Raw genomic sequence first — 26,630 nt, 5'->3', positions numbered from 1 at the left:
CTGGGAAATTTAAGGGACATCATCAATAAGGGACAGCAGCGGGACACGGCGCTGGGATAAGGGAGTTTCCCGCTAAATAAAGGATGGTTGACAGCTATGCCCCATGGACCAGAGCACGTCAGGCACTCATACACACTGCTACGGATTAGCAATAACTGCTCTTTGTGTATATAAATTACCGTATTTTTTGCACCATAACACTCACTTTTTTCCTCCTAGAAAGTAAGGGGAAATGTCTGTACGTGTTATGGAGGGAGTGCCTACCAGTGGCATGCCTACGAATTTTCCTCCTCTAAAAACTATGTGCGTGTTATGGTCGGGTGCGTGTTATAGAGCGAAAAATACGGTAACTTAACCTACCTAACCCATAGGCGTGCTGCAAAGATAAAAAGGGACAGCAGAGGGCACCGTACACAACCTTGAGCAATTGGGTGGAAAAGCAAAATACAAATATATAATGGCATTCATAGAATCACATTATTGTAGAGCTGGAAGAGACCCTGAGGGTAATCTAGGCCAATGCCCTGCAATGCAGAATCCTACCCACAGCTGTCCCTGAGGGGGCTCGAACCACCCTCAACCATCTAGTTAACAGCCAGACCCATTGCACTACAGGCTTCTGCAAAGAAAGAGAATCACACAAAGCCAGAAAAGTAGCCTTCCTTGTTTTAACTACATTTAATAGTCCTGATATTTACAATGAAACAACTCTGCCAACTCTGATAAATAAAAGCAAGAAAAAGTGCTATCCCGTGTGTGCAGTTTCACAACTTTGGTGTCTGAACTACCATCAGCCTAGCCTACCTCACAGGGCTGTTGTTAAGGTAAAAAGAGTAGTTTTTAAATTTATGGTTGTACATTGTTTTAATTGTTTGTTTTTCTTCTCCGACTGTACCCCCAAGTGTGTTTTATAAGCTGGTCTCCGACCATAATAAATTATCTATCTATCTATCTAAAAAGAGGGGAGGGGGGAACAATATACACAGCCTTGAACTTCTGTGAGGAAAATATATAAGCAATTAAAAAACAGGTGGAGTTTCACACACATGATAAAGCATTCTTGTCTTAAAAGTACTGTCTATAGGGATTTTTGTTACCTGCTGCAGCTGTAATATTTTTGATTATTTTATGCTTATATTAGCCAATTCATTTTTGTATTTTTATTCATGGTCACTGTGTGTATTAATAAATAACAGCCTGGTGATGACAAACAGACCAGTAGTGGCTGTGTGGACACATGGAAAATGGGGTGGGTGCTATTGAAAGCTCACCATTTTTTTATTAGTAGGAGGGAAGCCTTATTTAGTTAAAGTATCTTTACTTCCAAGCAGAATATACCAAATATAAAATATGCCAAAGTTAGCCAGTTGTGCTTCATCCTGTAAAAGCAGCAAACTTGGGAGAGAGGGTGAAATAACGTGGGTTTGGAAGAAAGCTTTGAACGTAAACCCCACTACGCAAGAAGGCTCTCTTCCTGGTAGTGTTAGCCTAACAGCAACCCAATGCTTCTCCTGGTTTTTTCTGGTGCTCTGGGCAGCCTCTCTCCTGACACTACTTGTTGTTGTTTAGTCGTGTCTGACTCTTCGTGATCCCATGGACCAGAGCACGCCAGGCACTCCTGTCTTCCACTGCCTCCCGCAGTTTGGCCAAACTCATGCTGGTAGCTTCGAGAACACTGTCCCACCATCTCATCCTCTGTCGTCCCCTTCTCCTTGTGCCCTCCATCTTTCCCAACATCAGGGTCTTTTCCAGGGAGTCTTCTCGTCTCATGAGGTGGCCCAAGTCTTGGAGCCTCAGCTTCAGGATCTGTCCTTCCAGTGAGCACTCAGGGCTGATTTCCTTGAGAATGGATAGGTGTGATCTTCTTGCAGTCCATGGGACTCTCAAGAGTCTCCTCCAGCACCATAATTCAAAAGCATCAATTCTTTGGCAATCAGCCTTCTTTATGGTCCAGCTCTTGGGGAGTAAACCCCATTAAGCTTAAAGAGACTTACTTCTGAAGCAGAGAATTGTACAGGTGTCCCTCACTTATGCACAATCGACTTGTGTGCAAACACGTATACGAGTGGGAAATAATTCAATTTGTACCCAGAAATGGGGGGAGACAGCTAGAGAATCGTCGTGGCTCATGAGGAAACCCTCCCTGGAGCTGAAAAGGACATTGGTATGGGTGGAGGACCAGAGGCACAGCAGGGCTTTGTTTACGCTGCTCAGCTTCCCCGCCTAGCAGCTGATGTTCGGGGTAGCACAGCTGCCGCTGCTTTCTTGAGGGTCCTCCAGTCTCCAGCCAGCCTCAGAGCTTCAATTCTAGTTGTGGATATTTTCTGATATTTTTGCGAGAGCCACAGAGAGGGCGTTTAAAGGGTGCTCCCCACTTTACACAATTTTACATGTGAAATTAACCCCCGCATAAGTGGGGGGAATGCCTGTACTGCAAATTAACTACTGTACACAGTGAATTCTCAGTGAGTGCCTGGTCTTTAGCTCCTGCACAGCAAAAGACATGCCTAAATCTCTTTGCAAAGTCTTCACATTTTGCATTTGCTATTTCACACACACACTGCCACCTACTGCCACTGACTAGGGTTGTCAAGACAGGAGCATCTCAGACCTCGAGGTTTCAGGGCCCAACCCTAAAACCTAGGTGATGCGATGTCATTAAGTACAACACATTAAGTACTACAGTGGTACCTCGGCTTAAGAACAGCCCTGTTTAAGAACTATTTGGTTTACAAACTCTGCAAAACCGAAGTAGTGTCCCAGTTTGTGAACTTTACCTCGGTCTAAGAACAGAATCCGAATGGTGGGAGGGCCCTGGGAAGCCTCATTAGGGAAAGCGCGCCTCGGTTTAAGAATGGTTTTGGTTTAAGAATGGACTTCCGGAATGGATTAAGTTCATAAACTGAGGTACCACTGTTAAGTTGTGGGTTCAGACAACACAGCGATTCTCCAAACAGCTCTTGTTTACAGTGGTGCCCCGCAAGACGAACGCCTCGCAAGACGGAAAACTCGCTAGACGAAAGAGTTCTCCGTTTTGGAGGTGCTTCGCAAAACGAATTTCCTATGGGCTTGCTTTGCAAGACGAAAATGTCTTGCGAGTTCCTGCGGGGTTTTTTCCCTCCCCTCCCTTTTTCTAAGCCGCTAAGCCGCTTATCTGCTTATCCGCTAAGCCGATAAGCCGCTAAAAGCCGCTAAAAGCCACTAATAGCGCTAATCCGCTAAGATGTCAATGGGCTTGCTTCGCAAGACGAAAAAACCGCTAGACGAAGAGACTCGCGGAACGGATTCTTTTTGTCTTGCGAGGCACCACTGTATTCACAGGTCAGAACAGAACTGAACTGAAGGGTTCAGCCAGCCTGCTTATATAGAGCTCCAGTACAACGTAACTGTAACAACTTTCTGTAACTATCCAATCACTGAACGTCACTTTCGATCCCTTATTTGCACATGTGGACCTGAACTATCTACAGTATCCCCCTGCTGGCTCAGGGTGAGAACTTCAGTACATACCACCGTATTTACTTTTACCTTACCTTAAGTCAGAGGTCGGCAACATTTTTTGAGGCTGGTCCGGTCCACTCCCTGGCAGACTTCTCGGTGTAGCACCAGAAATAGTATGCGCCCATGCTATTTCTGGTGCTTTTCCGACCCGGATTTTGGTCCCTGTGGCAAGAAAAAAAATGGCGCCGTAGGAAAAAAGCACGGAATCCTCACACTGATCCACAGAACAGCCTTGGGCCGGTTCCAGGAAGCTCATGGGCTGGAACCAGCCCATGGGCCTTAGATTGCTGACCTCTGCCTTAAGTATTAATCACAGTCACTTGAGACCATGCTTGTTGTGAACAGCTGGTATTAACACCACTGCTGATGCTATCATACTCTTTCTTGCTCCTTAAGGTGCCACAAGGCATTCTTGCTTGTTCAGGAAAAACAAAACAGAAACAAAAACACATTTAAGAGTTCATCCTGAAATTCATACCTTCATTCTGCACCCTGCCTAGTAATATCTGTTAATTATTTTAGCGACGTCATGTTCCAAATCTTCCTAAGCTGCAGCTGACAGAAAGACTAGGTAAAGGTAAAGGGACCCCTGACCATTAGGTCCAGTCGTGACTGACTCTGGGGTTGCGGCGCTCATCTTGCTTTATTGGCTGAGAGAGCCAGCGTACAGCTTCCGGGTCATGTGGCCAGCATGACTAAGCTGCTTCTGGCGAACCAGAGCAGCGCACGTGTCAGAGCTGCCTCTAGGTCCCAGCTCACAGAGGACCAACGCTAGGCTGTAGTAATGTACAAAAGTCTTTATTGAAGTTCAGTTTCCATTTCAAAGCCACAGCGTGCAGCCCTACGTCTTAAACCCTAGATCGGCGAAGTCCCGTCTGAGTTTCCTCCCCTATGACACCAGTTTAAGATCCTAGCCCTGCTCCACCTTTTACGCTGCTCTCTCCTCCTCTGGGTCCTCCTGCCCGCTGGGGCATTGCCCTTTCTGGACTCTTCCGACGCTGAGTCGCTTAGCTCCTCCCCCTCCCTCCGGCGGGCTTTAGGACCCGGTTCCCAATCCTCATTCTCTGCTGTCCCGCGCTCCTGTACATTTGAACTTGCCTCTCGCGCCAGCCCAGTGACCTTTCTCCTAACCGTTACACTACTTCGGTCACTGCTTCCCTCTTCCAGGACACTGGCCGGATCTGACCTCTCCTCCGTTGTCCGACTTTCTGATGGAGGCGTGGTCAGCCCTCCCTTATCTTCTCTCCCTGGTGGGGAATGCACTGGCCCCGATCCTTGGGACTCTTCCCCCCCACTCTGCTCTGGTGGGGAAGCTGGTCCTGATTTCCAGCTACTGCTCTGGGAGTCCCTGCTGCCCCCTTGCTCCTGGGGCGTTCCCCTTGGGAACCCCCTACCCCTGGCCACTGGCGCCCCCTTCTGTGAATCTTCCGATTCGCTGGAGAGGCTCATGGAATCCCTCGGTCCACTGTCCTCTTCTCCTACGCTCCCCTCGGATTCTTCCCCTTCGCTCTCCATCTCCTCTCTTCCCTGTGCCTCTGCTCCTGAGCCCCTGACAGCACGGAAACACCATTTACCTTCCTGCCAGAGCGGTTCCTATTTATCTACTTGCACTTTGACATGCTTTCGAACTGCTAGGTTGGCAGGAGCTGGGACCGAGCAACGGGAGCTCAGCCTGTCGCGGGGATTCGAACCACCAACCTTCTGATCGGCAAATGCTAGGCTCTGTGGTTTAACCCACAGCGCCACCCGCATCCCACGACAGAAAGACTACTAGACTTATATTTAGCTGTTTTGTCTGAAACAGCTTTCCTTCCCCTGCCCACGTTTACTCAGAAGTAAGCCCCACTATATTCAGTGAGGTTTATTCTCAGGTCACGTATCTAGGATTGCAGCCTCATTCTTCCAGGGAGATGGGAATGCTTCGCTGGCTACATTTCTGCTTATTAGCTTTTAACTCTCCTCCCTCCCCAGTTTATCCTCTCAGCAACGCTGTGAGGTCGGCTGGGCTCAGAGACAGTGGACTGGCCCAAGGTCACCCAGTGAGGTTTATGGCCTGGTGAGGACTTGAACCCCGGTTCACACAGGTTCTGGAGCCCACTGAATAGGCTTCCATCTTATGCCACATTGCGTGTCAAGACCCCGCAGCCACCCCTTGTTGGGAAATACAGTGGTGCCCCGCAAGACGAATGCCTCGCAAGACGAAAAACCCGCTAGACGAAAGAGTTTTCCGTTTTTCGAGGCGCTTCGCAACACGAATTTCCCTATGGGCTTGCTTTGCAAGACGAAAACGTCTTGTGAGTCTTGCGAGTCTTGCGAGTTTTTTCCCTTTCCCCCCCTTTTTCTAAGCCGCTAAGCCGCTAATAGGGATGCTTCGCAAGACGAAAAAACCGCTAGACGAAGAGACTCGTGGAACGGATTATTTTCGTCTTGCGAGGCACCACTGTAATACACACAAGGACACAGATATTAGGTTTATGTTATTGGGCAAATTTGGCCACGACTTTATTGAATTACAGAATGTGAGCGGTATTGGCTTAGGCATTTATTGGACCTGACAACAACAACAACAACAACAACAACAACAACAACAACAACAACAATGTATTATTTATACCCCGCCCAATATTTATATTTATACCCCGCCAATAAAATACAATAGCCTATTAAACATTAAAAGCTTCCCTAAACAGGGCTGCCTTTAGATGTCTTCTAAAAGACTATATCTGACTCCTGCCTGATACGCAGGAAGTCCGGTAAGGGTAAACCACCGGATGGAGTTTACGGCGGTTGGAGGATGGATGGCGGCTAACAGATTGAGGTTGAATCCTGACAAGACAGAAGTACTGTTTTTGGGAGACAGGAGGCGGGCAGGTGTGGAGGACTCCCTGGTCTTGAATGGGGTAACTGTGCCCCTGAAGGACCATGTGTGCAGCCTGGGAGTCATTTTGGACTCACAGCTGTCCATGGAGGCACAGGTCAATTTTGTGTCCAGGGCAGATGTTTATCAGCTCCATCTGGTACGCAGGCTGAGACCCTCCCTGCCCACGAACTGTCTCGCCAGAGCGGTGCATGCTCTGGTTATCTCTTGCTTGGACCAGTGGCGTAGCGTGGGGGGTGCCAGGGGTGCCGGCCGCACCGGGCGCAACTTGGGCGGGGGGCGCACTCGCACTAGCAGCTCTCTGCCCCTACTAAAATCCACGGGTTAGGGAGTCCGCGCTCGCTCGGCTTGGCGAGGAGGTCACAGAAGGGGGAGAGCAAAGCCTTCTGCCGCGGGCAAAAAAAGGAGAGGAAGCCGGGCGGGCGGGCGGGCGGGCTGGCTGGCTGGCAGGGGTCTGGCTGCGCCTGCTGCTGCCGTTGCCGCTGCTGCCGGGCTTTGACAGCTTGGCGAAGCGGAGGGAGAGGAACTTTATGGTAATTGCGGCTCTCTCTCCACTGGCCGCCTGGGTAGTGAGCCGAGCCGAGCAGGGAGTCTGGCGAGGGGGCGGGAAGAGACTTTCCCCCCTTTTTTCCACCTCGCCTGGTCAAAAAGGAGAGCGGAGTCTCCTCAGGGTGCCCTCGGGCAGGGCAGGGCAGGGCAGGGCAGGGCAGGGCAGGGCAGGGCAGGGCAGGGCAGGGCAGGGCAAGCAGAGCGAGGAGGAGAGAGAGGGGAAGGGGGGGGGGAAGCAGCCAGGAAACGCCGCGGTGTGGAGGGGGAATTAATTAAGGAGAGAAAGCGAAAAGCCTTGGAGGAAGGGAAAAAAGGAAAGAAAAGAGGCAGCTCCGGGAGAGTGCGGGGGAAAGAGAAGCCTCGCTGCTGCTGCTTGGGAGAGTAAATTACTATACTTGCCTTGCCCCGGGTTAGGGGGCGCAAATTACTTGCCTTGCCCTGGGTGCTGATAATCCACGCTACGCCGCTGGCTTGGACTACTGCAATGCGCTCTACGTGGAGCTACCTTTGAAGTTGACCCGGAAACTACAACTAATCCAGAATGAGGCAGCTAGACTGGTGACTGGGAGCGGCCGCCGAGACCACATAACACTGGTCTTGAAAGACCTACACTGGCTCCCAGTATGTTTCCGAGCACAATTCAAAGTGTTGGTGCTGACCTTTAAAGCCCTAAACGGCCTCGGTCCAGTTCCCTCGCTGCGAGAAGCCAAGTTACAGGGAACCAGGCAGAGGGCCTTCTCGGTAGTGGCACCCGCCCTGTGGAACGTCCTCCCACCAGATGTCAAAGAGAAAAATAACTACCAAACTTTTAGAAGACATCTGAAGGCAGCCCTGTTTAAGGAAGCTTTTAATGTTTAATAGGTTATTGTATTTTAGTGTTCTGTTGGAAGCCGCCCATTATATTATGGAGGAGGCCTGTCGATGCAGACCAACTCGGGATGTTCCCGTCGGGGTTGTGTCATGGCCCTAGCCCCTGACCCGGACTTTGGACAAGATCAACACCCCCAGATTCCTTTAACGGAATACCCTTAAGCTTGGAGGGGCGGGTGAAGGCCGCACCTCCCCTCCCCCACACAAGGTCAAACAATGCCTAACCGCCACAAGAGCCCAAAGGCTCCCTGCCAAATACCCTCACACCTGTAACCAATGCCTCAAGCCATCTGCAATATTGCCCAGTCATATATAATTCCCCCAATCGGAAAGGTGCACGCCATCGTCACGAAGAAGAAGAAGAGTTTGGATTTGATATCCCGCTTTATCACTACCCGAAGGAGTCTCGAAGCGGCTAACAATCTCCTTTCCCTTTCTCCCCCACAACAAACACTCTGTGAGGTGCGTGGGGCTGAGAGACTTCAGAGAAGTGTGACTGGCCCAAGGTCACCCAGCAGCTGCATGTGGAGGAGCGGGGAAGCGAACCCAGTTCACCAGATTACGAGTCCACCACTCTTAACCACTACACCACACTGGGTCTCACGAACCCCGGTTCACACAGGTTCTAGAGCCCACTGAATAGGCTTCCATCTTACGCCACATTCTCCGAAAAAAAGACAAGCTGGCAAGGTGAAGGGGGTACTCTTCCTGCCCCCCTCAGTTTGGAAGCTTGACACGAGCCATTATTGCAAAAATAGAGATGCAGGGGGCATGGCCGCAGCTATAATACCTCTGTTTTTGATTTAAAGTCAGCAGAATGGCTACCTCAAAGACTAGGCCAGGCCCTCAGACATGGAGCTTTCAAGCTCCAACTGTGACTGGAAAGGGATGAGATAAAGTTAAGTGTGGATAAGCTGCAAGAGAGAGCTAGAAATTCTGGGCTTATCCACTTCTTGTCCCGCTGCTTTCCCTTGGAGAAAACTGCTCTTTAAGCATCAGTTGGAGCAAACGGCAACCGGGATTTCTGTAGATTGCCATCTGTTCCTATTCAGAGGCTCTTAAAAATAATTGGAACAACCTTCTACAATAGCTGTTGTCAAAATGTTGGGGTTAGCAAATACCAGTGTGAACCACTTGGGTGTGTGCGCACTCCTAACACTCCTCGCCCATAAGAAAGTCGTTAAAAAAATAATGATATCTTGTGCTGCATCATGGAGTGACAGTAGGCAATAGACTTGGCATGTGCCTGTGAATTTTATTATCCTAAATCTTTGCCACCCTAGGCAGCCACCTAGTGGTTAAATCAGCTCTGAGTGTGAATCAACAAAACTCCACCCTCTGATTGAGGATGCAGAATTTCACTGAAGCACCCTGAGGAAAAGTACTGACTTAACTTTGTCAGAACTTCAATTGTGGTGGCAAATAAAGTTGCAGTCCACAACCTACTGAGCTGGCAATAGCTTTGAAATAGTTTAAAGAGAATCACTGGCAGATCTACTTGGGAGAATTGTTGTTGTTTAGTTGTTTAGTCGTGTCCGACTCTTCATGACCCCATGGACCAGAGCATGCCAGGCACTCCTGTCTTCCACTGCCTCCCACAGTTTGGTCAAACTCATGTTAGTAGCTTCGAGAACACTGTCCAGTCATCTCGTCCTCTGTCGTCCCCTTCTACTTGTGCCCTCCATCTTTCCCAACATCAGGGTCTTTTCCAGGGAGTCTTCTCTTCTCATGAGGTGGCCAAAGTATTGGGGCCTCAGCTTCAGGATCTGTCCTTCCAGTGAGCACTCAGGGCTGATTTCCTTAAGAATGGATAGGTTTGATCTTCTTGCAGTCCATGGGACTCTCAAGAGTCTCCTCCAGCACCAGAATTCAAAAGCATCAATTCTTTGGCGATCAGCCTTCTTTATGGTCCAGCTCTCACTTTCATACATCACTACTGGGAGAACCATAGCTTTAACTATACAGACCTTCTTGGGAGAATTAATATTCCTGTATTCTGACTTGCATCCGGGTCTTGTACTGTTTTTAGGGACACCAAATTTGCCACCCAATTACCACAGGATTAGCAATGTCTCAATGAATTTTCCTTCTACTTCCCTGGAGAAAAGGGCATTGGAATCTCTAAAAAGTCCAGTGGAGGCAATATGTGAGTTCTGTGGCAGCTGCATGTGTACACTTGCCTGCTAGTTCCCCTGTTGGAGAACAGCCTATACCAAAGGTGTCATGGGCTTTAAAGACACTCGAACTCAGGACGCAAGGGAGAAACATGCTAGGAGGAAGGCATGCTTGGCAAATCCACACCGTGATCAACTCCCACCAGAAACCAATGTCCCCACTATGGAAGGATGTGTGGATCCAGAACTGGCCTCCACAATCACTTACGGGATCATTGTTAAAACCGTGTTTATGGAAGACAATCTTACTCGGCTACGAGTGATCGCCAAAGAAGATTATATCTTAAAACACTCCATCACATTCTCTTAACTGTTTTATTTGTTTGTTTGTTTGTTTAAATTTATATTCAGTTTGATTGTAAAGAGCAAAACCTCAAAGTAATTTACAAAAGATCAAACAATAAAATTAGTAAAATTAATTAGCTAATCTGCGAAAACATTTACAATCTATAAAACACGATTAACAAAACAACTAAAAAGTAAGCTAAACAGCACAATTATGTCAAAAGTCACATTACAGGGTTCATAATCTAGAAAACAATATTGTCAACATTAGCAAAACAGCAACCAAGAAATAAACTAAGAACTGTTGAATTCATACACTCCCACCTCACCCCCATGACTCATAATCAACTCCCAGCCGGAAACCAATGTCCCCACTGTGGAAGGACGTTTGGTCCCAGAATTGGCCTCCACAGTCACTTACGGATTCATTGTTAAAACCGTGTTCATGGAAGACAATTTTACACGGCTACGAGGGATCGCCAAAGAAGAAGACCTTTTAGCCCTTTCCCCAGCTGCAACCAATAAGCAATCCTTCCTTCATTCTCTCATGAGACAAGTTCTGCCTGGCCTAGAGTTGTTGCTGTGTGCCGCCGCCACCACTAGTATTTGGGAAAGGTGACGTGTTTTCTCAAGTGGAACTTTGTTTTGTGGCTTTTCTTCCACTAAGATCAGACTGCCTTAACCTTAGTGTCTAAGGTTAGCCACTGATCTGTTCTCTGTTGAGCTTTGATCTCTGCTTGCTCTCTCTTGTGTTGTAGAGTCAGGTGCTTTCCAGTAGTAACTTGTCTTTATCAACGCGTCAGCCAGTTATAGTACAATGTGGTTGACTGGAGCAGCCATAAAGCAGCAAAAGCCTTTGTTCTGCTTGGCTCGGTGTTATTAGCCACAATGAAATGGGGAAACTGGAGATCTTTTTTTTCTATGACACACTCTCTTAAACTATATGTACACAAAAAGTGCTTGAAAATTAAGTGTTTGTTTCCCTGAAGTTACAGGGCAAAGTAAGTGGTAAGCCACGAAAGAGATATGTGCACATTTTCAATGACTACCATATTTTTCGCTCCATAAGGCACACTTTTTTCTTCCTAAAAAGTAAGGGGAAATGTCTGTGCATCTTATGGATCCTCAGGATTTTTGCATTGGGTCACCCCAAATTCACCATCAGATCACATAGCATGTCCATGGCTACAGCCTGCACCCAAGAACACACACATCCACTGTTTTGTGGGGCCGCAATGGCACAAAAACGTGGTTAAAAAGCATGGATCCACATGGATCCTCAGGAATTTTGCATTGGGCTACAAGCACCTCCGGGTGCAAGTAGATAAATAGGGACCGCTTACCAGCGGGAAAGTAAACGGCGTTTCCGTGTGCTGCGCTGGCTCGCCAGATGCAGCTTTGTCACGCTGGCCACGTGACCCGGAAGTGTCTCCGGACAGCGCTGGCCCCTGGCCTCTTAAGTGAGATGGGCGCACAACCCCAGAGTCTGTCAAGACTGGCCCGTATGGGCAGGGGTACCTTTACCTTTACTTTACCTACCCCAAACTCACCGTCAAATCACATGTCTGTGGCCACACCATGAACCACAAAAATCATACATCCACTGTTTCGTTCAGAATATTTTTTCCCTTGTTTTCCTCCTCTAAAAACTAGGTGTGTCTTATGGAGCGAAAACTATGGTAAATTGGAATGGGCTGTCTTCTGCTGAAGCCAAGCAAGAAGTAAAGTAAGAAGCAAGACGTGTGAAGGATGTGTAGGGATGTGAGTGAGCTCGGGTTCTGATATTTTCTCTACCTTACCTGGTGTGCTAGGAGGTGCCAAGAATGGAAGAACCTTTAAAATAGGAAACTCATACTCTATCACTGAATAGCAAAGGTGAGAATGTGAATTTGAACTGTCAAATGCTAGAAAGGAAATAGGTTACATTAGTCTATACCTTGGCCCCAATTGTTAATTACAGGTTCAGCAGGAAAGGCGTTTTAGCTCTATAAATATTTTGTTGGATGGTGTTGACATCACAAGAGACCTAAAATGGTTAGGGAATGCTGAGGCGGGGGTCAGTAATTGTAATCTAAGAATTTTGGGACTGGGGACGTCCTATAACTCAGTCCCCCAGTGAAGCCTCCAGGGGGCGCCATTGAGGCTCCCAGCTTGTGTGTGTATAAGTATGCAAATGCGCGTGGTTTATTTGTTTTTGCCAAACTGGGTCATTGACTTGGGTGAAATAAAGCCTAGTTTCGCCCCTGTGAAAGGGAGATCTGGGAAGACATTCCCATCTGAAATTCTGGAGAGCCACAGATATTCGGTATTAACAATACTGCCCAACGACCAGGGGCAATATTACAGGCCAGGTGATGGTATGGCCATCATTTATGAAAGACCATCCACTACTGGGCACCCAACAACTGCAAGGCTTGCTGCGACCTCCTTAATGATAAACTGTGGCTGAATTAATGGGCCCTGCATTAATACGAAGGCTGAGAGTAAGAGGCAATCTTTCCACTTGGAATGAGAGGTGTGTCTGGTTTGGCACTTTGCCTTGGAATGCCTGGAAGCTAGCATCACTTTTTCAACATGTCACATTCCAGGGATCAACAACAACATTGCCAACACACCCTCTTTTTTCAGGAGGAGAATTTTTGCGGCATTACACCAGGCGTGGTGCGCAACTTGGAACCATTGCCATGAGCACCCATAGGAACTTGCTCCACATTCAATTCTATTTGGGCAAGAATATGTAATAACATAGGGATGCGGGTGGCACTGTGGGTTAAACCACAGAGCCTAGGACTTGCTGATCAGAAGGTCAGCAGTTCAAATCCCCGTGACGGGGTGAGCTCCCGTTGCTCAGTCCCATTGCTCCTGCCAACCTAGCAGTTCGAAAGCACATCGAAGTGCAAGTAGATAAATAGGTACTGCTCTGGCGGGAAGGTAAACGGCGTCTCTGTGCGCTGCTCTAGTTCGTCAGAAGTGGCTTAGTCATGCTGGCCACATGACCCAGAAGCTGTACGCCGGCTCCCTCGGCCAATAAAGCGAGATGAGCACCACAACCCCAGAGTCGGCCATGACTGGACCTAATGGTCAGGGATCCCTTTACCTATGTAATAACATATAGTTTTCCACAGTGATATCTAATGTGGCTCAGGGTTTTTGTTTTTCAAATAGTGGGAGCAGTGGACATAAGGAAGGAGGGAAACATGAATACTGGAATGTCAGGAGCAAAAGCACAACTCCCTTTGACAGCCCAGAAATGGAATTAGACAGTTGCACAACCTGATTTGCCATCTATTTGACTGCTTTATAAGTACGCCTCTTGTTCCATTTAACTTTACAGTGTTTCTTCCAGAGCACCAGGGATGAATTTCTGGGAGACTGCACTTTGTGCTTTCTTTGCTTCCCTCTTTGCAATCCTACTTGGTTGGCTCTATACAGTTGGAGCATTTCGCAAGAGGAGACCCAAAGAACCTCCGCTGGACAAAGGCTTCATTCCATGGCTAGGACATGCGATTAAATTCAAGAAAAACCCTGCTGAATTTTTGGAAGTGATGCGGAAGAAACATGGGGATATCTTCACACTGCTGGTTGGCGGCAATTATATACATTTTCTGGCGGATGCTGATTCCTATGAACAAATACTGAAAGAATCACCTGACAAATTGGATTTTGATAAGTTTGGATCAATGATAGTTTTAAATGTTTTTGCTTTTCAACCGACTGACTCTCATCACCATATTTTGAAAAAAATAAGCAAGGAATATCTGAGAGGTAAGGGTCTGGCTGCCCTGAACCAGGTGATGATGGAGAAATTGAAGACTGTGATGTTCCACGGCCAGGATTCAGGTGAGCATAAGAGACACTGGCAGCAAGATGGACTCCTGTACTTTAGCTACAAAACAATATTCCAGGCTGCTTTTCTGGCTTTGTTTGGAACTGAGCTAGACAAGGAAAATGCTAAGGAGAATACATTAACACAATGTGGAGAGTTCTTTGGGAATTTTCAGAAATTTGATCACTTATTTCCCCAAATGGTTTTTGGTATTCTGGACCCTCAGGGCAAAAAGGAAACGGAAAGGCTGAGGAACTTCTTCTGGGACAAATTGTCAGTAGAAAAGATATGCAAGAAGGATAATATCAGCAAGTGGATAGTTGAGCAAGATCAGCAAATGGCTGAGATTGGGATGACTGAAAAGATGAGGACGCAATTTATGTTTCTTCTCCTCTGGGCATCTCAAGCCAACACTGGTCCAGCTGCCTTCTGGGTTCTTGTGCATCTCCTGAAGTATCCAGAAGCAAAGAAGGCAGTGTGGGAAGAAGTGGACCGAGTACTGAGAGAGACTGGCCAGGAAGTGAATCCAGGGAGCCCCATCACCGATGTCTCCCTGGAAACAATAAAGACTCCTCTTCTGGACAGTACAATAGAAGAAACTCTGCGCTTGAAAGTGAGTCCTTTCCTCTTCAGAAGTGTGATGCAGGATACAAATCTTAAAATGTCTGATGGGAGAGAATGCATCCTTCGTAAAGGAGACCATCTACTTCTGTTCCCCTTCCTTGGACTTCATATGGACCCAGAAATCCACCCTGATCCTCATACATTCAGATACGACAGGTTCTTGAACCCAGATGGCACCAAAAGAGAGTTCTATAAGAATGGGAAAAAGCTCAAACAATACACTATGCCTTTTGGCGGAGGACCATCTATTTGCCCTGGGCGATTCTTTGCTGTTAGTGAATTGAAGATGTTTGTGATCCTGATGCTCACCTGTTTTGACATGGAACTGGTCAATGCAGAAGAGGAAATCCCACCAGTAGACGGAAGCCGCTGTGGCTTTGGAGCCACACATCCTTCTCATGATATCAAGTTCAGATATCGGCTGCGGTTGTAAAGTGAAATACAGTGGTACCTCTGGTTATAGGCGCTTCAGGTTACAGATGCTTCAGGTTACAGACTCCGCTAACCCAGAAACAGTACCTCGGGTTAAGAACTTTGCTTCAGGATGAGAACAGAAATCGCTCAGTGGCAGTGGGAGGCCCCATTAGCTAAAGTGGTACCTCAGGTTAAGAACGGTTTCAGGTTAAGAATGGACCTCTGGAATGAATTAAGTACGTAACCAGAGGTACCACTGTATCCCAGTTTCGCTTTCAGAGCCATGACTGGCAGCTCCGAATTCTGTTTATTCCTGGGTGAAATAATATATAAAAGAGGGGTGGGAAAGCTTTGGCCCATGGACCAGTCAGTTTGGGCAGGAAACAGGGTGCACAGCAAAGCAGCAAAATGTTACCCAAGAAGAGGTTTGTGTCAAAACGCCCTGCCAAAATGCTTTCTGTGTATGAACTTTAAAACAGTATAGTACAGTGGTACCGCTGGTTGTGAACGGGATCCGTTCCGGAGGCCCGTTCACAACATGAATAGAATGCAACCTGCAGTGGGGCGTCTGCGCACGCACAGGTTGTGATTTGCCACTTCTGCGTATGCACGTGACATCATTTTGCACATCTGTGCATGCACGAGCGGCAAAACCCAGAAGTAACCCTTTCCGGTACTTCTGGGTTGTCACAGGACGCAACCTGAAAAAACGTATCATGAAGCAAACGTAACATGAGGTATGACTGTATTATAAAAATATTGTCAGCATATTAATAACCGACGTGTTGCTTGTTGTTGTACAGAGTGTTTTGTTTTGCAATACAGGCGATTTTCTTTGGTGTACAAAGAAGTATGCTTGACATCTTCATTATATAGTTTTCACTGGATGCCCTAGGTCTTGTGGTTTAGACCACAGCACCATCCGCATCCCTCTGCAGTCCTATACATTTAGGATAATCTGCAATTCTATGCTGAGTAGACATTTATAAGATTGAATTCTACCAGGATATATTTCATCATTTTAAGGACTGCACTCTTGCCTCCTGAGGCTACACTATCAGTGACAACCCACAAACATGCTCATTGTGACTTAATCTTACATGGATAGAAGTGGGTTTGTCTGCAATAACTGTGCACACCTACATGTCTGCTCAGAATTAAGCCACACTGAATTCCATGCAGCTTACTCCATGACTTTGGCAAGCCTAAATTAGTCTTAAAGGTGCTACGCAGGTCTCTGAACAAAGTACCTAATAAACTTCCAGCCCACCTCCCAGCTTGCTCACATCTACATCTTCTTTTTCAAGGGTGTGGACTAAGGTAGAAGGGTATGAAGTGGATTAGGACTTGGGAGGCAAGGGCTCAAATGACCACATAGCCTAGAAGTTCACAGGGTGGCCTTGGACCAGTCACTGTGTCTCAGTCTCTAGCCCACCTCCCAGGACTGCTGTGATGATATAATGGGGAAGAGGAGAACAATGCCACCTTGAGCAAAAGTGGGATATAAATAAATCTACTAGGTATATATGGCATGCGGGTGGCGCTATGGGTTAAACCACAGAGCCTAGGACTTCCCGATCAGAAGGTCGGCGGTTCGAATCCCCGCGACGGGGTGAGCTCCCATTGCTCGGTCCCTGCTCCTGCCAACCTAGCAGTTCAAAAGCACATCAAAGTGCAAGTAGATAAATAGGTACCACTCTGGCGGGAAGATCAACGGCATTTCCGTGTGCTGCTCTGGTTCGCCAGAAGCGGCTTAGTCATGCTGGCCACATGACCCGGAAGCTGTACGCCGGCTCCCTCGGCCAATAAAGTGAGATGAGCGCCACAACCCCAGAGTCACGACTGGACCTAATGGTCAGGGGTCCCTTAACCTTTACTAGGTATATATATATATATATATATATATATATATATATATATATGGAAGCGGTTTGTCCATTTCTTCTCTATGTGTTCAGATGCTTCTCATGAGATGGTTGCCAAGCAGCATGAGGGTTCTCAATGTGGGGGCAGCAGTCTCTGTTTATGTTTGGCCCTTTTGAATCAAGGTGGTGGACCAAAAAGATACTTACATGTGACTTCACGTTTTCTGGGCATAGGTTTAGCCACCCCTCAAGATATCATCAGGGACACGGGTGGCACTGTGGGTTAAACAGCAGAGCCTAGGACTTGCAGATCGAAAGGTCAGCGGTTCGAATCCCTGCGATGGGGTGAGCTCCCATTGCTCGGTCCCTGCTCCTGCCAACCTAGCAGTTCGAAAGCACGTCAAACTGCAAGTAGATAAATAGGGAAGGTAAATGGCGTTTCCGTGCGCTGCTCTGGTTCGCCAGAAGCGGCTTAGTCCTGCTGGCCACATGACCCAGAAGCTGTACGCCGGCTCCCTCGGCCAATAAAGCGAGATGAGCGCCACAACCCCAGAGTCAGCCACGACTGGACCTAATGGTCAGGGATCCCTTTACTTTTACCTTACAAGATATCATCATCATCCTTTTTTATTAAATTTATATACTGCTCTTTATCCAAAGATCACAGGGCAATTTATGGCATAAAAAAACAAAATGGAAACACAAAATACATATCATAAGAACAAAAACAATGAAAACCCAAACCCCTCCCACAAACACATTTTAAAGGGTATAGATTGTTCAATCGCCCAAAGGGCTGGCTATAGAGGACTGTTTTTGTCTGGTGTCTAAAGAGAGATAGTGAAGGCACCAGGTGAGGGAGTGCAGCTGTGCAATAGTGTCAAACCCAGGGTGATGTGGGCCCTCTGGAGTACTGCACCTTTGGCTTGTGCTCAACCTGGCTGACAGCTTCCCTTGGCAATAGGGACAGGTTAGGGCCAAGAAGAATTGTGCCACACATTGTACATGGATTGAGCTTTCTATCCCATCTTGTGGCAGATAGTGGCGTCACAACGGGGGGGGGGGGCGGTGTGCCCCAGGTTCCATGCCTGCGGAGGTGACAAGAAGTCACCCTGCGGGGGCTCGCGGCGCCATGAGCAGCCACTGCGCTGCCACAGCCGCAAGCAGAGAATCGTGGCACTGTACGGCGCTGGAGCGGTGCCGGTGGCAAACCGCTATACAGCGCAGCGCATGTGCGGCGTTGCTACGTATGGCGCATGCGTCATACATAGCAATGTCGCACATGCGCCCTACGTAGCGACACCCGCCCCAGGTGTCACGACGCCTTCCTTCGCCCCTGATGGCAGGAATGTAGGGTCCTAACATTCAGATAATTGCAGCATATCCCATGGGTTTTGGCTGCATTTACTGATGAGGGACGCGGGTGGCGCTGTGGGTTAAACCACAGAGCCTAGGACTTGCTGATCAAAAGGTTGGCAGTTCGAATCCCTGCAACGGGGTGAGCTCCCATTGCTCGGTCCCTCCTCCTGCCAACTTAGCAGTTCAAAAGCACGTCAAAGTGCAAGTAGATAAATAGGTACCACTCCAGGCAGGAAGGTAAACAGAGTTTCCGTGCACTGCTCTGGTTTGCCAGAAGTGGCTTAGTCATGCTGGCCACATGACCCAGAAGCTGTATGCCGGCTCCCTTGGCCAATAAAGCGAGATGAGCGCCACAACCCCAGAGTTGGCCACGACTGGACCTAATGGTCAGGGGTCCCTTTACCTTTACTGATGAGGAATTATTTATGCAGCTTTATTCGATCCCCACATGACTGCATCCTCTCATATACATACATACTTCCATAATTTTATTTGTATGCCGCCTTTCCACAGTTCAAACCATGCTGAAAGCCAGTGGCGTAGCGTGGGTTGTCAGCACCCGGGGCAAGGCAAGTAATTTGCGCCCCCTAACACGTGGATTTGCGCCCCATAACCCGTGGATTTGCCCTAACCCCAGATGTTGCGCCCGGTGCGGCCGGCCCCCCCTGCACCCCCCACGCTACGCCACTGCTGAAAGCGTCTTACAACATAAAAAATATGTAACTGCAACATAGCAAAAGTAGTCATAAAGACTAAATAAAACATTAAAAAATACACAACCAAACTGAAGAATTTCTACAGGAATCACAAGAAGAGCTAAAATAAAGAAAAAAGAAATGAGATTCACCTGGCATGACTAGTTTTTTAGAAACCCGTGCTGTGTTTTAATAATCACATCATCCATTTCTAAGTACTTTTCAGAGTGCCATGTGGTCCCATCACTATACATGGATGCTTTTAGTTAAACCTGCCTCTTTTAAATGCCGCTATTTCAACAATTTTAACAATTTATTGTAGGGAGCATTCATTTTGCACAAATGATCAAGAAGGGGGCACAATAGCAGGGAAACAGGTTTTTACCTCCCTGATCCAGCTTTGGGGAGGGAGTAGAAACTGCAGAACTGGTTCTCCTTTTGGAATTTCATTAGATTAGAAACCCGTAATCAGAAATCCATAATAATGTGTTTCTAAGGATTGTTGTTTTGTGTTGCAAGAGACTTCGGATTCTCTTGAAGCTGGTGATGCCTCAAAACTTCTCACGGTTATCATTAACTCATATTGCAGCTCTGATATTAGTCTGACTATTGTTGCTTTTGCATTAGTCAAGCTTGAAATTTTCAGCACTCACACACATAAACAAGATAGTTAAAATCAACCTCTAGTTGCTTTAGTTATTGCTGTAGTAATGATGATAGTAATTGTGATAATGATATCTGCTGCTTGTTATCCATGAAATTTGCCTGCCCCCCCCCCCGTAATTAGCATTTTTTTACAACTTGTTAAGTTGGGGAAGTGCAGTCCAAAATTCAGAGAATCTTGAAGGATAACCACATTTCATTTTACAGTACAAATTACAGTGGTAATTCGCAACTGGAGGTGCTGTTTCTGCACATTCGCGTGGTGTGGTTTAGCTCTTCTGCGCATGCGCACGGTGTGTAGAGTGCTTCTGCACATGCACGTGGGGCAAAACCCAGAAAAATACTTCTGGTTTTGCCGCGTACGTATCCCAAAGAATACGTAACCGGAGGTGAACCTAAGTACAGTGGTACCTCAGGTTACATACGCTTCAGATTACATACGCTTCAGGTTACAGACTCCGCTAACCCAGAAATAGTGCTTCAGGTTAAGAACTTTGCTTCAGGATGAGAACAGAAATTGTGCTCTGGCGGCGTGGCAGTGGCAGGAGGCCCCATTAGCTAAAGTGGTGCTTCAGGTTAAGAACAGTTTCAGGTTAAATATGGACCTCCGGAACGAATTAAGTACTTAACCTGAGGTACCACTGTAGAGGAACCACTGTACCAACCTAAATTGCTCCACTACCCTTAGTTTCAGCGTTTTCCTAGGTTAGTTGCACACCCTAGCTAATATTAATTTCTTCCTGAGATTATAATTTCTTGGGTAAGATCTTCTCTCAGATCAGTGTTTTTCTTCTTCTTAATCCTTTTATTGCATCATTGATATTAACTTCCCACAGTACTTTCGTCTTGCCGTGCTTTGAAGTTCTCGTGATGCACCTGCATAAACAAGAGACTGGTTGACACTTGTTTGGTATCCTATAGAATAGCATACAGTTTCTCCCTGATGGGCCAAATCAGATATACTAACAGTGTTGTGACACACAGTTTGGGAAGTACTGCGAAAGATAAAGCCACAGCTATTCTGCTACATGGGCCAGTTATGACATTTTGCTGCCCACATCTTTAAAGGATCACCAGCTAAACTACTGAGAGCACACTGATGAGGAAGCACTCACACACAACCATCTTGACTATGATGTGACAGTTTCTGTTTGGTTGAGTCCACAGTTTCTCATTTGTTCCTAGGAATGTATTTCAAAACCTGATGATGATGAAACGGTAAAGATTTCTACTCCCTTACGAGCAACAAAAGAATGTTGCTGCTGCAAGAGACAAACAAAGCTCCCCTTCCTGCCCTGCCTCTTCCTCCAGCTCTGAATCTTCAGCTGCCTCTGATTCTTGCCTCCTAGTTAGTACAGGTCCTCACAAACCACTGCTCATCTCTCCCAAGTTGGACTCCAGTCCCCCTCCCCCTGGTCCATACTCATCAGCATCCTGACACTCCAGAAGCTGGATGTTGGAGTTATCCCCTTTGTTGGGGAAGGACCTCTTGAGGATGTTTTGTGGGATCAGTATGCAATCACATGATGTGGACAAGGTTTTGCCTGACCTCGACCCTTGTCCATCCTGGCTTATTAAATTTAGCAGAGGAAGGGTGTTAATGCATCATTGGCAAAGAGAATGGGTCCCTGCTGCAGTGTAAGAGGCAGTGCCGTGATTGCTTCTAATGAAACCAGCTCTGGACCCATTGTACTGGCCACCAGGCAATGGCTTTTCCCACCTGCCTTGCCCTACCCTATAGCCCTAGAAGCCTTCATATATATATATTTTTTAAATAATATTTATTAAAGTTTCCAGAATAAAAAAGGAAAGATAGAAAAAAGAAAAGAATAAAGTTTACACTTAATTTCGTTGACATCTTTCCCGGACTCCCCCCCCTCCCCCTCTTGTATTCCCATTCCATAAAATTAATTCCACAAATTCTTACCCCAAATTTAAAACCTTATTATAATTATAAATAACCCATTTATTCAAAATTAATTTATCTTATTTAACCATTTCTCCTTATAATTTTTATGCTTCCCTAAGGTCGACCCCAATTCCCTTCCACGAATTCCCCTATTTTCATAGAACAAGAAAAAATAAAAGAAAAGAAAAGAAAGAAAAAATATGTAATTTTACAGCCTTTGGATTCCAAATCTCCCTCCCCCTTTTCCCGGTTCCGATCCCCAAAATTCATCCATCTGTCTACTGCCAAACTGGAGAACCCACGTCCATGTCTCAGTTCCACTTTGCCGTCTTTGGATAGCTTTTGGTTTCAGAAAGTCCAATCTCCGAGAAACTCTCAGAAAATATCATTCTTCTTCCATCCAGACCTCTATGTTTAAGAGTATAACTCAAATTCTATTTCTTGATCCTTTTAAAGTCTGGATGTCCCAAATGTTCCAACTTCGAGTTTAGTCCAGCTCTTATTCCTCAGGTTTCTTTTCCTGTTCTGCTGCAAAAACCTTCTAATTCAGAAACTTCTTGTTCTCCACAGAGGCTTTATTTATTCAGGAACATAAACTTACGTCAAGTCCCTTCCTTTCTTCAATAGATAAATCCATTGTCTCCTTTAGTGTAGAAACCTCTGTAGAAAAATAATGCTTCGCTTTTGCAGCTTTCCCAAGAGATAACAAATCCTGCTCAATTTCATAGTATTTTTCCACTTGCTGCTACTGTTGCAATGTCCCAACCTCCCTCTAGAGGGAATATGGTAACTTAATTTCTTTCCAGATCAGACCCAAAAGTCAAATAACTTGTTGCCTTTATTTCCAATAATTTATGTCCAAATTGTAACAAATCTAACCAGCAAAGCCATCGTAACAAAGTTCTCTTTTATTTTCCTGCTTTGACAGCTACTTTAACAGCTGTCAAAGTTTCTGTGTCTCTTCGCCAGTCTCTCATAACGGATCGCTCCCGGTTCCCGGGGGAGTTGCATTTTAGTTCTCACAAACCAATCTTCTCCTCCAGCACAATTATTGTAATTTCCCTTCGTGAAATTAATTTTTTTCAAATAAACAAGTTCATCTCTCGATCTTAGTTGTCAAATCCTTGCGTTAAGACATCTACAACAGGGGGACGGACTTCCTTTTTGCACCTCCCCCGCTCGCTCCAAATTCATAAATCAAATTTTTCCTTTTAAGTCCGATAAATTTACTCATGGGTTGTTCTTTTTAATCCAAATCCAAAATTTTCCAAAGAAGAAGTCGTTGCTCTCCGCCGAATGGCATGCGGCTTCGCTGGGCAGGGGAAGCAGTGGACTCATAGCACCACCCCCCCCGTCACCCACTCCGCAGCCTTTAAAAAGGCTCCTTCGCGGGTCGGGGGGCGCAAACGGTGCCCGCCGAGTCACCAAGTCCATGGGCATCACCGCCCATGGTTTTTGAGGGTCCCCGCGTCGCCGGCGCGGCAGGACCCAACCCCTACCCAGCAGGCTCCCTCCAGAGCTCGGAGGGAGTCCGCCATTCGGCGATGGCGCCGACCCGGAAGTCGAGCCCTAGAAGCCTTCATAGGGGAGTTGTTTCCAGTGGAAGAACTGTGAGGGGAGAGAGACTTTGTCTGTCATCACAGGGCAGGTGGTTTCACCTGTGCTGCCCATCCAAGAAACCAGAAGGGAACTGCTGCTGCAGTGTGTATGTGTCTTTAAAGGGGACCCCTGACCATTAGGTCCAGCTGTGGCCGACTCTGGGGTTGCGGCGCTCATCTCGCTTTATTTGCCTAGGAAGCCGGTGTACAGCTTTCGGCAAAGCAGAGCAGTGCACGGAAACGCCGTTTACCTTCCCGCCGGAGCGGTACCTATTTATCTACTTGCACTTTGACGTGCTTTTGAACTGCTAGGTTGGCAGGAGCAGGGACCGAGCAACAGGAGCTCACCCCATCGCGGGGATTCGAACCGCTGACCTTCTGATCGGCAAGTCCTAGGCTCTGTGGTTTAACCCACAGCGCCACCCACGTCCCGTATGTGTCTTTACGTGAATTAAATAGAGTGAAAGATATGAGTCGTGGGAGTGTATGAATTCAACAGTGCTTAGTTTATTTTTTGGTTGCTGTTTTGTTTATGTTGACAATATTGTTTTATAGATTATGAACCTTGTAATATGACTTTTGCCATAACTGTGCTGTTTAGCTTACTTTTTAGTTGTTTTGTTAATCGTGTTTTATAGATTGTAATTGTTTTCACGGATTAACTAATTAATTTTACTAATTTTATTGTTTTATCTTTTGTAAATTACTTTGAGGTTTGCTCTTTACAATCAAACTGAATATAAATTTAAACAAACAAACAAACAAATAAATAAATAAAACAGTAAAGAAAATATGATGGAGTGTTTTAAGATATATTCTTCTTTGGCGATCACTCGTAGCCGAGTAAGATTGTCTTCCATAAACACGGTTTTAACAATGATCCCGTAAGTGACTGTGGAGGCCGATTCTGGATCCACATTTCCTTTCACAGTGGGGACATTGGTTTCTGGGCGGGAGCTGATCACGGTGTGGATTTGCCAAGCGTGCCTTCCTCCTAGTATGTTTTTCCCTTGCGTCCTGAGTTTGAGTGTCTTCAAAGCCCATGACACCTTTGGTAAAGGCTGTTCTCCAACTGGAGCACTCACAGGCCAGTGTTTCCCAATTGTCAGTGTTTATACTACATTTTATTAGATTTGCCTTGAGACAGTCTTTAAACCTCTTTTGTTGACCACCAGCACTACACTTTCCATTTTTAAGTTCGGAATAGAGTTGTTGCTTTGGAAGATGATGATCAGGCATCCGCACAACATGACCAGTCCAATGAAGTTGATGTTGAAGAATCATTGCTTCAACATTGGTGATCTTTGCTTCTTCCAGTACACTGATATCAAGGGTGTCAAAGGCCAGAGTATAGAGGTGCATATTTAGCATCCAGTGAAAACTATATAATGAAGATGTCAAGCATACTTCTTTGTACACCAAAGAAAATCCCCTGTGTTGCAAAACAGAACACTGAACAACAACAAGCAACACGTCGGCTACTAATATACCGACAGTAGGAATGTGGATGTCACAGGGATCAGGGAAAGTACAGTGGTACCTCAGGATGCGAACGGGATCCGTTCCGGAGCCCCGTTCACATCCTGAACAGAACGTAAGACACCACTGCGCATCTGCGTGGGTCGCGTTTTGTTGCTTTTGCGCATGCGTGTGTCGTCATTTTGACCGTCTGTGCATGCGTGAGCGGCGAAACCTGGAAGTAACGTGCTATGTTACTTCCGGAGCACCGCGGTGCAGAACCCGAAAATACTTATCCTGAAGCATATTTATCCCGAGGTATGATCGAACAGCCCTGTGGGGAAGATGATTCCATTACAGTGGTACCTTGGGTTACATACGCTTCAGGTTACAAACTCCGATAACCCAGAAATAATACCTCGGGTTAAAAACTTTGCTTCAGGATGAGAACAGAAATTGTGCTCTGGCGGCGCGGCAGCAGCAAGAGGCCCCATTAGCTAAAGTGGTGCTTCAGGGTAAGAACAGTTTCAGGTTAAGAACAGACCTCCAGAATGAATTAAGTATGTAACCAGAGGTACCACTGAAATAAGGTTTCACTCATTGATGTTTCAATAGTGGATGAGGGAGATGACCTGACATTTATCACATGGACCTGTGCCAGTAACCTGGGAAGACTGGATATCAAAATGTCTACATCATAGAATAATAGGGTTGGAAGGGGTGCTAAGGCTCATCTAGTCCAACTCCCTGCAGTGCAGGAATATGCAGCTGTCCCTTACGGGGACCATACCTGCAACCTTGGCATTAGCAGCAACCAACTGAGCTATCATCTTGCATGTGTTTATCATTGTGCGCACGCATATCACATTCCTGGATAATGCGCAAGAAAGACCACACAGTAAGACCTCTGTCTCTGCAATAAAGCTAGTAAAATTTATGGTTGACAGGCAGTAACACCAGGACGATTGGACTTTGCTTCCATTCTCTTGGTGCACACTTCTCCTTCTGTAGGGTGGGACAGTCAATCAACCGCTAACTTTTCCTCAATTCCTATCTTCCTGGAAACAAAGTTCTCAAAGTGCTGAAGACTGCATAATAGAGCCATCATTGCTCTCAGCTACTGCTGGTTAGCTGGGACGCGGGTGGCGGGTGGCGCTGTGGGTTAAACCACAGAGTCTAGGACTTGCCGATCAGAAGGTCGGCAGTTCAAATCCCCGCAACGGGTTGAGCTCCCGTTGCTCAGTCCCTGCTCCTGCCAACCTAGCAATTCAAAAGCATGTCAGAGTGCAAGTAGGTAAATAGGTACCACTCCGGCAGAAAGGTAAATGGCGTTTCCGTGTGCTGCTCTGGTTCGCCAGAAGCGGCTTAGTCCTGCTGGCCACATGACCCGGAAGCTGTACGCTGGCTCCCTTGGCCAATAAAGCGAGATGAGCGCCGCAACCCCAGAGTCGGCCACGACTGGACCTAATGGTCAGGGGTCCCTTTACCTTTACCTTACTGCTGGTTAGCAAGCTTTTGAAGAAAAGCAAAAACTTGTACAATCAGTGGAGATGATTGCAGAACACAAAGCATGAGCAGCGCTGGTTCTATCATGTCTCTTTGAAATAAATATTTGGCTGTCTCTATCCCTTGCCTCCCACAGGGGCAGAACGAGCCACAAAACTAGTGTCAATTGGAACAGCTCCCAGTGCCTTTTGGTTTTATTTTATTGGTATTGAGTGTGCAGTTTCATAGAATCATATGAATCATAGATTCTGAAGTTTCTGAAGTGACTGCAAACTTTCGTAATCTGAAATTGTTTTTCAATTATTCCCCAAACATCTTTCCTTCAATTGCTTAACACTCCTGTTGCAAGGAATAGTTTTCATTAGCAGGGCATGCCAACGACAATAAAGTTGAACTGACTTAATGAAGTCAACTGCAGGAAGGTATAAGGGATGCGGGTGGCACTGTGGGTTAAAC

The 26,630-nt window shown here is 46.7% G+C and overlaps 1 pseudogene across 1 annotated transcript; it reads left to right on the top strand.

Annotated features, from left to right (window-relative positions):
- The first annotated feature begins 13,380 nt into the window (after positions 1-13,380).
- On the top strand, positions 13,381-15,971 carry LOC307199185 (7-alpha-hydroxycholest-4-en-3-one 12-alpha-hydroxylase pseudogene; annotated as a pseudogene). Its single transcript has one exon. The product of its transcript is annotated as a 7-alpha-hydroxycholest-4-en-3-one 12-alpha-hydroxylase pseudogene (transcript).
- Positions 15,972-26,630: the final 10,659 nt, after the last annotated feature.

The sequence above is a fragment of the Podarcis cretensis genome (genome assembly GCF_951804945.1).
Source record: "Podarcis cretensis genome assembly, chromosome: 12".
Taxonomy (NCBI): Eukaryota; Metazoa; Chordata; class Lepidosauria; order Squamata; family Lacertidae; genus Podarcis; species Podarcis cretensis.
The sequence above is the reverse complement of the archived record's forward strand: the minus strand, read 5'-3'. Positions and strand labels throughout refer to the sequence as shown.